The 12,760-nt window shown below is 35.8% G+C and overlaps 1 protein-coding gene across 4 annotated transcripts in view; it reads left to right on the top strand.

Annotated features, from left to right (window-relative positions):
- Nucleotides 1-422: 422 nt before the first annotated feature.
- DIP-theta (Dpr-interacting protein theta) overlaps nucleotides 423-12,760 on the top strand; it is a 328,764-nt gene continuing 316,426 nt past the window's right edge. For all 4 annotated transcript variants that reach the window (XM_073967266.1, XM_073967264.1, XM_073967265.1 and 1 more), the window contains exon 1: nucleotides 423-880. The gene's annotated coding sequence lies outside the window, so the exon portion shown is untranslated. The remainder of the gene's footprint in view (nucleotides 881-12,760) is intronic.

Here is a 12,760-nt window from a genome sequence, read left to right as displayed (position 1 = left end):
AAAGCACCTCATGTTATCATGTTTTAAAAAAGATGTGGCTTTCCGCCATCGTGCTCTTTGCTGTTAACATTTGTAATATATTTCTCTTTCTTTTCACATATCATACAATTCGAAGTTCTTTCAAACTGCTCTTATTTCCATGAAAACAATACGTATCGTATAATAATAACAAAAATAACCGAGAGTATAACACTCTCTTACAAAACGAACAACTTCGTGTTCACTGTGTTACTCTTAACACAAACACGAAGTCCATTCGTGCCTAACAATAAATACCAATAACAAACCATAATGCCAATAAAACACACAAACACACATTCAGCCGGTCGCTTGTGTGAAGCAAAGCAAAGAATTCGTTGCTAGGACCATTGTTATACGGCATCCTTACATATCCTTTTGCAAACAGTTTCACTAAAACATTTAGTAACAATTTGTCTGTTAAGGAAAACGGTTGTGTTAAGCGGAATTACAATTGTCTCGTGGCTAAGAGAAATAAAAATGTGTTTCATTAGAAATTGAATGTGAATTGTTTTAAAAAACACAAGGATTTGAAATTAATTGAAATTTAATAAGAAATTGAGTAACGGGTGTGGAAATCTTTCAATAAATATACATACATATAAGAAATAATAATCGAAAATAAATATTTAAAGAATTTATAAAAATACATAACAGTGGAAAAGTCGGTAAATTAAAGGAAAATTATAATTTTAAATACAAAAAATTAAATTAACGTTTTATTAATTACGAATTAATAGTTAATAATGTGTTATGTAAAGTTCGAACAAAATTGTTGTTTAACGGAAATTGTTAAATAAAAAATGTGTGTTATTGTGGCATTACAACCAATGGAATAAACTTACAACAAAAACAATTAAAGGTAAAGTCATTTAACTTTCATTATAATTGTTTCTTCTGTGGAAGTCGACAAAATGTGTAAAATTCAAACTAATTAGCTGTTCTACACTATAATTGGAGAGGATAATTGATACTTTCAATTGAAAAGTACTTACAAACCGTTATGTGTTCAAAGGTACTCTTATAAGACTGATATTAGACATGACCAATGTCTTATAAGAAGTTTTCATAGTTAACATTCAAACAAAATCGTAAACTCTTGACCATTATCTAAACTTTATCTGATTAGGATATTTGTAAATAAACACTAAGTAAACAGACTTTTCAACGAGTGGTAGGGGGGGGGACACTTCTTCAGTATCAAATAGTGCAGACTGGCATTATTTTACCTCAAATATTTGCTTCTATCGAGCGACATGATTGGACAATTGTACATGTCTGAAATATTTGATAGGTTTGACAATAGCTTACTGAATTTAAAATCAACTTATTTCTTTGTACATGCTATAACCATTGCACCATATTGCATAGTGGCTCCAAGTGTATGGGAAGGTCTGACAAAAACATTTTTGATCAACTGTAAATGTTTAAAATTGGTTATTAAGGTCAACATAACATTCCGGGGAAAAAGTGATGGTAGGTCTAAGCTCTTCCTCCATTTTAAGGCTTATTTCTTGGAAAAGTAGAACATATTAACTGATGCGTGGAGGTTTTCTACCAATTGAAAGTCCAAAATACCTAGTAGTATCCACCTTAGAAGGATAATGTAGCAAAACCCTTTACGAGAGCTCACATGGGCATCATATTTGTTCTTGCCAATATATGGACCGGTATTTACAATTTACCAAGCTGAGCTTTTAAATCCTGCGAAAACACGCAATATTAAATTAAAGCGCTCTCTCACAATACCGAAAATCGGGAGGGGGCACCCGTGACAAATTAATTTACACACTACATATAATGGTGGAGGGTATAACAATATCAACAAAGGTCCTCGTTTTTATACCCTACTCCGCAATGTGGGAAGGATATTATAAGTTTGTTATGCTAAAAATTCATGTAACACCGCGAAATATTCGTCGTAGACACCCAATGTTACATATCTCGACGAGATAAAGCGATATAGCGATGTGTGTCCGTCCGTCCGTCTGTCCATTATAAGCTGTAATCAAACTCCATCCGCAAATATGGACCGATCGTAACGAAATTTGGTATGGAGGTCGGTTTCACATCAGAATAGATCGCTATTGTTATTGGTGATGATCGTGAAATATTTAGGGTGTGAAATGGACCGTAAACAAACTTTTTATCCGAATTTGTATCTGCTCTGTAGGTCGGAATCATAGACTGATCAGCGCGAAATTGTAAATATGACAAAAAAAAGGTTGAAATTTTACATGATGATCAGATAGTTTTTAGCGGGTGAAACTGACCGAAACTTTTGTGTGAAAATTGGAAAAAAAAATTTAATTTATATGTTATATCTTTATTCCTGATAGACACATTCCTCCCATGTGAGTTATTTTTGAAAGACGATCTCTCCACCTTTCCATAGATGCCAATTATGTTGATGTACGTGCTCAGATAACAGAGTTACAGCCTAACCCAGCGAAAAAAAAATTATCCCAAAATAATGGGTTTTGTAACTGATTTTTGGCAGCCAAAACTACTTACAAAACCCCCTACTAACCCATTATTTTAACAAGGGCATGTCGCACTGAATTAATAGTTATTCTATGACCACTAGAATAACTAGTTATTCTAAAAAAAATATTTTTTTATTTATAGATCAGTTTATGTGGAATTTATTTTCTATTTCAACACACTTCATATTTTTATTTTATTTCGCTATTTGCTGGATTTCAACACACGAACTTCTGCTTTGTAGCCGAACACACTACATACTAGGCCACGCACACGAACATTGAGGGTTGTTAAAACGCTTACATAAGCACCACCAAATATTCGATGTTTTGTTTAACAAAAAGTACCCGGCCGGCGGTGAGCGTTGAACACACAACCCTCTGATTTGTAGTCGGACACACCAGCTCTGTGCCAGCGTACTCATAACTTCCCAGCAAAGCAATCGTACAGACATCGTAACGAAATCGGAACAAAATTCGGGTGATACGTCCGAAATCGTAACGATATCTTAACGAAAGTTGTATGAAGTAGTTGGCATAATTTCGGAACGAAATGTCGGAGCGACATCGGATCGATTTCGGTCCCATTTCGTAACAAAATCTGAAGATAATCATTGGGAAATTCGAAAAGGAAATTCCATTCCGACTTTCGTTCTGAAATCGGAACGAAATCGGTACAAAATCTGAACTATTTCCTCTCCGAAAAATCGTTTGGAAATCGGAACGAAATCTGAACGTGTCAGACATCAGACATTTGGTTTGTTGGGTTAGTAAGGAGTAATATAAGTAGTTATTTTTGCTTACATTACTTTGTTATGGGTTACATAATGACTGACGGATCCTAATTTTTGCTGGGAATATATTCAGAAATTCCACACTTTTAATTGTGTGTATAGTAACCATAACCACGCTAGAGTTCGCAGTTATAGTATAATACTGACAAATGTTTACACGAGGTAAGAAGTTTGGTCAATTTTGGATAATGAGCGGATAGTTCTTAGCGGGTAAACTTTTGTGGGAAAAACACCTAAATTTGTTTGTTTATATTTTATTTTTGGAGGCATATTTCGACATCTACGAAAATAAACTTGAAAACGAACACGAATATAGCGATTAGATAACTGAACTATTGCCTAACACATAAGTGTATTTTTGTTGTTGTGATTTTCAGGTTTTTAAATTGTTACAAATTACAATGCTGTACGGGGTCTTGAAGTTTTTGTGATATCTTTGGTAAAATGTAATGTAATAGTACCTCGAAATACATATTTCTTTTTTTCATTGATCGATTCGATAAAAATCACCGAAAACTGTTTCTAAAATTCCTTTAATATTTGTTTATACACTCAACATTTAGGCCAACAAGATTATGGAAATAATTATTTTAGATTCCAAGTATGTTTGGACGAAATCCATTTCAGACAATTTGGAGTCGATTTACGCATATCCGTTCGTCTTCTGTCTAGCTCGTGCGCACGATACCTCTCAAAGAATCAACCTGTTAGTTTCAGGGACGTAGCCAGGATTTCATTTCGGGGGGCCCACCTGACCAAAATTTTGAAAGTTCATGTTAGCGAAAATTACTTATTTAGCAATGATGTAAACCTTATTTATACTTATATTACTGATGACATAATTTTCATTACTATTTTTTTAATTAAAATTACGTAAGACTTCTTGGAGAAATTCCCCTTGTTTTCAGAACCTTTTTGACAATATATCAGAGTTAATATACATATGTTCAAAACAATGGATATATGAACAACCACACATACTTTTGGATGAATCATTTATCAAATAACTCACAACTACAGTGAATGTTATGTAGTTCAGTGATAACACTTCGGTAAGACCAAAAGAAAGAGTATACGAGTACAATCGAAAAACCTTAGAAATATCTTAACATTTAATTTTGTTGTTAACATGGAATGTTGAGGACCTTTCCTTTGTTTCCTATTTTACAAAAGTTCAAAATCATATTTACAGGTAGATTTGGGAGTTATATAAATAAAGGAAAAAACGCCGAGACAAGTGTCTTATTTTTTTTTTGTCTTTTATCACGCTGCGGTGTCAGAATATGGTCATTTTTTCAATTTCTGAAATTCAGGTGTCCAATCGTTGTTACTGTCATTGTAGTTATTCCTCAAAGATATTTTGGTGTCCAATCGTAGATCTTATCACAAAGAATTTCTGAAGGCCAATAGTGGTTTATTGATAGAGTACTAATGCTGAGCAATATTGAGTCTATCCATGATGAAATTCTATCACCCAATCGCGGATATGTAATGACAAATTCTGTTGCCCAATCGTGCATCTGTCAATAAACTTTTTTGGGGTCCAATCGTCGGACTTCTCTTAAAGAAATTTTGGTTTCCTATCAGGAACTAGGAAAACTCTCGTCTTGATAGTCTTGAATACTTTTAAAATGAAATTCTGGTGCCCAGAATTTTAGCAAAAATCCATAAACACAATTTTTCCCAAACTACATTTTTCATATTCTCAGCCTTTAGTTAAAATGGCCTCATCGAAATAATGGTTTTAGTGCCAAGGTGTGTTTGGAAGAAATCTGTTTCAGAAAATTTGGAGTGGCTGCCTGGAGAACACGATAATTCTCAATCAACCGATTCGGTCCAAAATTTGGCCTTCGTTATATTTTGTCCAAATATCGATCCACTCTTTCGAAAAGCTAAAGACCTCAGCAGCTATGGCTCCACTTCCTTTAAGCTAATAATTCAGTTATAAGTAAAAATATGAAAAAATAAATTAATAAATAAAAAGACCTCTCTGGAAAGGCTTTGCTATTTTGCAATAATTGTTCTCGGGGCCCCTATTACAACAACACAAGTTTTTTCAGGGACAAGTCCATACTTCCAGAGAAAATGGCCCAAAAGCTGTAAGGAATACCTACGGCCATCATGTGTAGTGGCTGGTGCGCACGACAACTTTCGAACCGGATACTGCTTTGGTCCACACATTGTTTATAGCAATATTTCTGCGAGCCTTATATGAAGTTCGTTGATGGTGATTTTCGGTCAAGTCCTTCTGGTATTTCCCCCCAAAATTCAAGAATTTTAGCTACAGTGGTATGTGCGATTTTTCTTGAACGGAGCAACAGACTTGTTCCAAACGTTGGTTTTAGTAATATTTTATCCAAACTTAGTTATAGCTCGAAAATGGGTACATCCCCTTGTGTTTTTGGTGGGCAAGTCCATATTTCCTGAAAAAAACTGAAAATTATACTGTGACGCACTGAAATAACTGGTGGGCGCAATATCTTTTAAAAGGAATGACTCCCAAAATAAGATCTACTTCCAAAATGAACTATGTCGGTCCGGTCCATTTCTTCAGGTACCTCCTCCGCAACACTTGTGATCAATGGTAAAATCCATATTTTGTGTGCAAGTTCATACGTCCGAAAATGGCTACACAATTCTGAAAATCTCCTAAAGGATATTGATTGTGTAGCCGCTATTCGATCTGTCCATAGATAAAAGTTTCAGTTCACACAGACTCAGGGTATATTCCTGTCCGCAAAGCCGACTGATACTTCTTGAGATTTTGAGAAAGAAGAATCTGTTTCCGATCAGTTTCTTTTTTATTTCGTTTGTCATCGCAAAGTCCTTTGCCGAAGAAGGAAAGAACAGAAAGAATATTTCTAGAAATGTGCATCCATTGAAAGTACTTCCCAAAAATACAATTTAAAGAGCAATCGACAGAAAAATCCCTGAAGATGAAATTCAATGTAATTTCGAAATATTGGAAATAATATGCAATAAATAAAATATGAACATTGACCCCAATCCCAATAATCTTGATTTTATTGACCTTCGAAAGGTCGAACAAACGACAGAAAAATTCTTTTTATACCCTCAGCATTTATGCTAACGAGGGTATATACACTTTCATACGGGCAAAATGTGCCGCATCGAAATAATGGTTTTAGACCCCAAGTATGTTTGGACGAAATGTGTTTCAGACAATTTGGAGTCGATTGAGCAATGTCCGTCCGTCTGTCTGTCTGGCTGGTTGGAGCGCACGGTAACTCTCGAACGGATCAACCGATTCGGTCCAAACTTTGGCTTTCGTAATATTTTGTACAAACTTAGTTTAAGTTCAAAGATGGGTTATATCGGTCCACTCCTTCCGGTACCTCCCCCACAAAAAATCGAAAATGTTCGGAAAATTTGTACGTACGATGACTCTTGAATTAAGTAACCGATTTGGTCCATACTTTGCAAATCATGAAATGTCTACCAGACTTAGATTAGGTTCCAATATGGACTCAATCGGTCCACTTCTTCGGGTACCTCCCACACTAAATTTCGGATAAGTTCAGTTTAGGACCTGCTCTCGAATCGCTTTGATTTTTGTTTTAGCAACTTGTATTCACTTCCCCCCATACGACGCTACAAGTTTCATCAGGCGCAATTCCATACTTCCTGAGAAAATAGCCTGAAAGTTGCAAAAAAACCCATATGATACTGTGTGTAGTTGTTGGAGCGCAGCATAACTCTCCGACGGATCTGCCGATTCGGTCCAACATTTGGCCTTCGCAATATTTTGCGCAAACTTAGTTTAAGTTCCAAGATAAGCCATTTCGGCCCACTCCTTCAGGTACCTCCTCCACAAAAGTTCAAAAATGTTCGGAAAGATTGTGCGTACGACAACTCTTGAAGGGAGTGACCGATTAAGTCCATACTTTACACATCCTAATATATCTGCCAGGTATAGATCAGGTTCGAATATGGACTATATTTTTCCACTGCTTCGGGTACCTCCCACACAAAATTAAGTTCACTTTAAGACCTGCTCTCGAATCACTTTGAGTTTTGTTGAAGCAACTTCCATTCACTGACCCACTTACGATGGTACAATTTTTTCAGGGGCAAGTAAATACTTTCTGAGAAAATAGCCCGAAAGTTGTAAAAATACCTATGACACCATATGTAGTGGCTGGAGCGCACTATAGCACTCGAAGTGGTCAACGGATTTAGTCCATAATTTGGCTCACAGCTTCAATTCACATACATAGGCTGAAAGTGTACCTCTGTCAGCAAAGCCGACTGACACTTTTTTACTTGTTTGTACAATACATTTATTAATTTGTAGAAAGAGACCAGTTTTAAATAATCTCAACGAACGACACTGAGGTGGAAAAGAATTATATCATAAAAAATGGTTGATAAAGTCCCTTATGGGATGTTTGTGGAACAATTATATATATATTATAGTTTTTTTTGCAAATTTCAAACATAATAAAGAATTTGTAATTGTTATGATGTACAAAAACGTCTTAAAGACTACATACCACAAAGATTTCCAAGCAAAATAGCGAAAACCTTAAAAATGTAAATTTGAATCGCGATTTATTTAAAAAGCTCTCCTGCGATTTTTTTAGTTTTTCGATTTTTCTTAAAAAGGAACATCGTAGTTTCAGAATCCGAAAAAACTTCCCAGGTGTAAGCACCTTTCATTTAAATTTAGTTCAGGCGCACCGTGTATTATGATTTACATAAGTTGGACCGATGTCAGTCACTCCCTTCTATAGATATTGGGCTCATCAAACATTTTGTTTGGTCATAGCTAGTGTTTTTAGAGTTTATTGGCCATTATGTCAGGAAACATGAAGTTTCCAATGGCAATGTAATCAGGGCTGCAAGGACTGCCTTTGAAACAATCCTCGAACAGCTTTAAAGATGCACTTAAGGGAAAATTTTTAAATTTCGCTAGCTGCCTCGCAAAATTTAAAAATTTTCCCTTAAGTGCAGCTTTAAAGCTGTTCGAGGATTGAGCTTAAGGAAATTTTTACGATGTGCAAAATTTGGACCGATGTCGTCAGCCATTTCGATAGTTCTAGAGACCATAAGTCATTTTGGTAGGTTTTTTTAGGGCTTTCGGAACATTGCGGACCTATCCACGAAAAAGACCACTACAAAGACCATCGTCGTTGAAAATTTCACGGCGATCGTTCTCATCAGTCATTTTAGTTAGTGCCGGCAGGGTTTTTAAGAGCTCTTGGACTAATATCTCAGGAAATGTGGACGCACTAGCTAAACATTCTGTAGCGAAAAGTGCACATAACACTGTGCAACACTGGAAATGGAAACAACTTCTAATGGACATTTTGTGAAAGTACATATTGAGACTACAAAAACCTTAATTGGGTTTTGTGTTCTTAGATCGGGTTTACATTTTATGGCCTCATCTAAACCGACCTAAATGAGCCTTTATTCCAGTGATCGGACCTTTTTGTCCGAAACTAATTAGAATTTTGCTTTGCAGTCTTCAGCAATATTGTAGCCCTAAAGTAGTAGAACATATGTGTCAAACAGATGAACTAGGAAAAGCTGCATCTAGCGCATCAAAATCGTTAAAATATAGAAAATTTTACATAATTTCTGAAATTCTGGACAGTAACAACTAAACTGTGGGGAGTTGAAACAAGTACCATACTAAAAATTTTCCAAATAATCTGACCATCAATTCATCAGAACATTCCGAAACTCTAAAATGATTATTTCACGTTGTTTAAGGGGTATTTCATAACATACCTTTTACCAAACTTATTTCAAACAATGTTCACACAGGCTGTTTATTCTCATGGGACAATTACTTCCTTCGAAAGTTATCGTATTGACCAGAAAGACAGACGATGGACGGACATGACAAGATCGGCTCCACAGTGGATGAAACGGATTTGGGGCACATTTTCCATCTATCAAAGTGTTATACCCTTTTTAGTCATAAGAATGAGGTTTTAAATATGGGTGTTTAAACCTACTCAATATTTCTTGACGACCCTACACCCTACACACATAGGCTTCATCGCTTCATTTCAGATATAAAGAGGTATTTTTGGGATTATAAATTCGTTTTGTCAATCTTCCTCCTCTTTAAGCTTTCTTCTATCTGCATACACCTGCAATGCTTTCATTTAGCTTAAAGACTTATAAATCGTATTTCTAAGAGAGCAACTGTTCCATATAATCAAATTCCCCCTAACGTTCACCCTAACATATCAGATGATGTTGGTCATACCCGTTGCATTTTATGATCACTCGCGCGCTTTTCTTTCTAAATACCTTCGCTAACAACTTCTAAAATACACTCACCATCAGATTTCCTGGAAAATTAACTACAATTGTTCTTCAACATTTCCTAAAATAACAATCAAGGCGACCATCTACTTCTTCTTCACCAAACAAGTGCAAGTTTTTTTCTGTTGCACATCAAAACAAAGCTAAACTTAGATATTTTGTGTTGGAATCCTTTTCTTATTTTTCTCTGCCTCACTCATTCTCTCCTTCTCTCTGACATATAAATAACACGTTTAAATGATTCTTTTCACTTTTCTGCACGTAAATTTCGACGGTTACCTGAAGTGTGATATGATTGTCCAAAACAGAAAAAAGGAAACAATGGCGGTTAAAGAAAGAACGAAAAAAAACAACAACGGAAACCGATAGACAAAGAAAGGTAAAGTTTTTCGCTTTCAGTTATTTCGACGAAGGGTGAAAACTCTATTGAATGCAACAATGTTAACAAAAAAAGTAGCGGAGGAAGAATTTTCTTTGATGGACTCCAAAGAAAGAAAATAAGATGTATAAGACAAAATAGGTGCAGCAATGAAAGCAAGAAACCGGATAAAATAAAAGGAACCCGAAAAAACTTTTAAATGACTTCTTTCTCCACTTGCAGGTTTAATATGGGTGGCTTTGTTTGTTGACAAAAATGAAGAAAAGAACTGACAGCTGAAGACTATTGACATTACTTTCTCCAACAGAATTAAAGCTGCAGTTATTTTGTGTACTACCGCTCCAGCTGCAAATATCTTGAGAGCAAACATAAAGTAAATAATCACTAAGACATGATACTCATTGCACAACGCAATACACCGAACGGCTTATTTGTGCAACTATGGTAAGGAGCAGCGTGGCGTGACGGCCCTTTTTTCTCCCGCCAAGCAAATTAAATCAAAATGAAGAAAAAAGTCAAGGGAAACTGTTGAAGGAGTTTCAAAGTTTTTCCTTCATTTTCTTTGTTAGAGGGAAAAGTAAAAATACTTTATTTTCTCATCATGTTTCACCTACTGGCAATATTCGTTTGGCCGTTCTTTCCCCCTCCTGTCACACACTCTTCTTGACGACCTTCTTTGCCAATCTTGGTATTTGTCTTTAACTCATTTACTTTGACTGGTTGTTGCTAACAAACATTGTTAGTTTTAAGGAGGATATATCTTCTGTCATGGCTGCAATTTTTTTCCAGCTTCTGGTGTTGTTGTTGCTACTGTTCCTAGACTATGAAGCAAAAACTTCAACTTATATTGTTAGTTAAAGTTTTAAGACGATAAGATGTCAAAAATGTTGCCGTAACCGTTGCAGTCACAGTTTAAAAGCAAATGCAACCAGTATCGAGAAAACCAGCAGCCAACCACACCAGAACTAGTTGCCGCAGCAGCAGCAACAGCAAAGACTTTAAACTAAGATTTTAATAGGTTTTCGGTGATGATGGTTTACTTTGGTTAGGGGTAAAGGAAAGTAAAGTTTTGAAAGAACGAGGGAGGTTTTCTCTATCTAATCCTATACTTCTATCTGAAAGATGAAGAACGGCATTAAGTTCCTATCGCTTTTGAAAGAACAAAGCTCTTCCGTCACATCAAGGACGAAGTGTGTTCAGCCTTTATAAATCTCTTTGAGCTTGGAGTTTTTCTAACTTCAGATCCTTTAAAAATAATCTGAAAACCCGCTGTGAAAAATCACAGTAACTTCGACCTAGAGGAATCATTATATGTAGGACAACGTATGGCTAACATTTTTCGGATAAGTTTTTTAAGCAGTAGAATCTTTAAAGTGCGATTTGGGACTGTTTCGTTCGGAAAGTTTAGCTAAAACCATGAGGTACCATGATATGGGGGCAATAACAAAATGTGAACTTAGGGCTTAAATATTTCCTTGGAATCTATAATGAAGAAGGAATAGTTAGCGTACAGCTACTTATCGAAGAGAACAAAACAAATAAAACGTGTTTAAGGCCATAAAATGTGGTTAGACCATAAGAAATAGTTTTGGAAGATAAAACCATTTCATTAAGGTAATCATTAAACAAATTGGGAAAGAGTTGGTCAGGATATGAGGAGAGAATAGGCGCAAGCATTCCACAAAACTTGGATTTTTTCAAAAAATATTTCTCTTTGATTTTAGGCTTCCAAAAAACGTGAATTTTTTAAATAAAATATGTTTGCATTTTGCTAAAAAAACGTGGATTTTTTAAAAAATAATTTTTCATATTTCCAATAGAACTTTGATTTCTTATACCCTCAGCATTTATGCTAAGGAGGGTATATACACTTTGATACGACCAAAAATGTGCCTCAAAGAAATAACGGTTTTAGACTAGAGTTGGGTAATCTAGTTCCTATTTCCTTGTACTAGTTCCAAAACGTATGAGTAACATCATGAAATATAACGTGTGATGTTAAGTATACGCAGTTTGTTCAAAGAAAAAATGTGGGCCGTTGGAACTGCGAAGTGAACTAGATAGTTCCATATAGTTCCTTTGGCACAACTCTATTTTAGACCCCAAGTATGTTTGGACGAAATTAGTTTCAGCCAATTTGGAGTCGATTTAGCCATGTCCGTCCGTCTATCGGTCTGTCCGTCTGTCTGGTTGGTGCGCACGATAACTCCCTAACTTATCAACCGATTCGTACCAAATGCTGGGTATCCCAATATTTTGTGTAAACTTAGTTTAAGTTCGAAGATGGGCCATATCGGTCCACTCCTTCCGGTACCCAACCACACAAAAGTTCAAAATTTTTCTGTAAAATGGTGTGGAAGATAACTCTTGAAGGGACCAATCGTTTTGATGCAAACTTTGCGCATCGTATTATTCCTTCGAGATATATATCGTGCTCAAATATGGACTATATTGGCTCACTACTTCAGGTACCTCCCACAATAAATTCGGGTAAAGTGAAGTTTAAGAGCACCTCTCGGATCGTTTTAAATTTTTTTTCAGCAGGTTGAGGCTGAGATAATGGCCTAAAAGCTCCAACAAACCTTGACATTGACGGAACCAAGTAAACTGGCAAATCCGCAAGATTACTCTCGCAGTGAGATTCTGATTAGTCCAAACGTTGCACGTCGTATTATTTCATCTAGTCATGTAGCAGGTCGGAATAGGGCCTATATTGGTCCCGTCCTTCGGGTACTTCCCACACAAAATTTGTGGGAGGTACGTTTTTGCAAAACGTTTGAGTA

Source organism: Musca autumnalis, unplaced genomic scaffold (genome assembly GCF_047663935.1).
Source record: "Musca autumnalis isolate F117 unplaced genomic scaffold, ASM4766393v1 scaffold_2, whole genome shotgun sequence".
Classification (NCBI taxonomy): Eukaryota; Metazoa; Arthropoda; class Insecta; order Diptera; family Muscidae; genus Musca; species Musca autumnalis.
The sequence above is the reverse complement of the archived record's forward strand: the minus strand, read 5'-3'. Positions and strand labels throughout refer to the sequence as shown.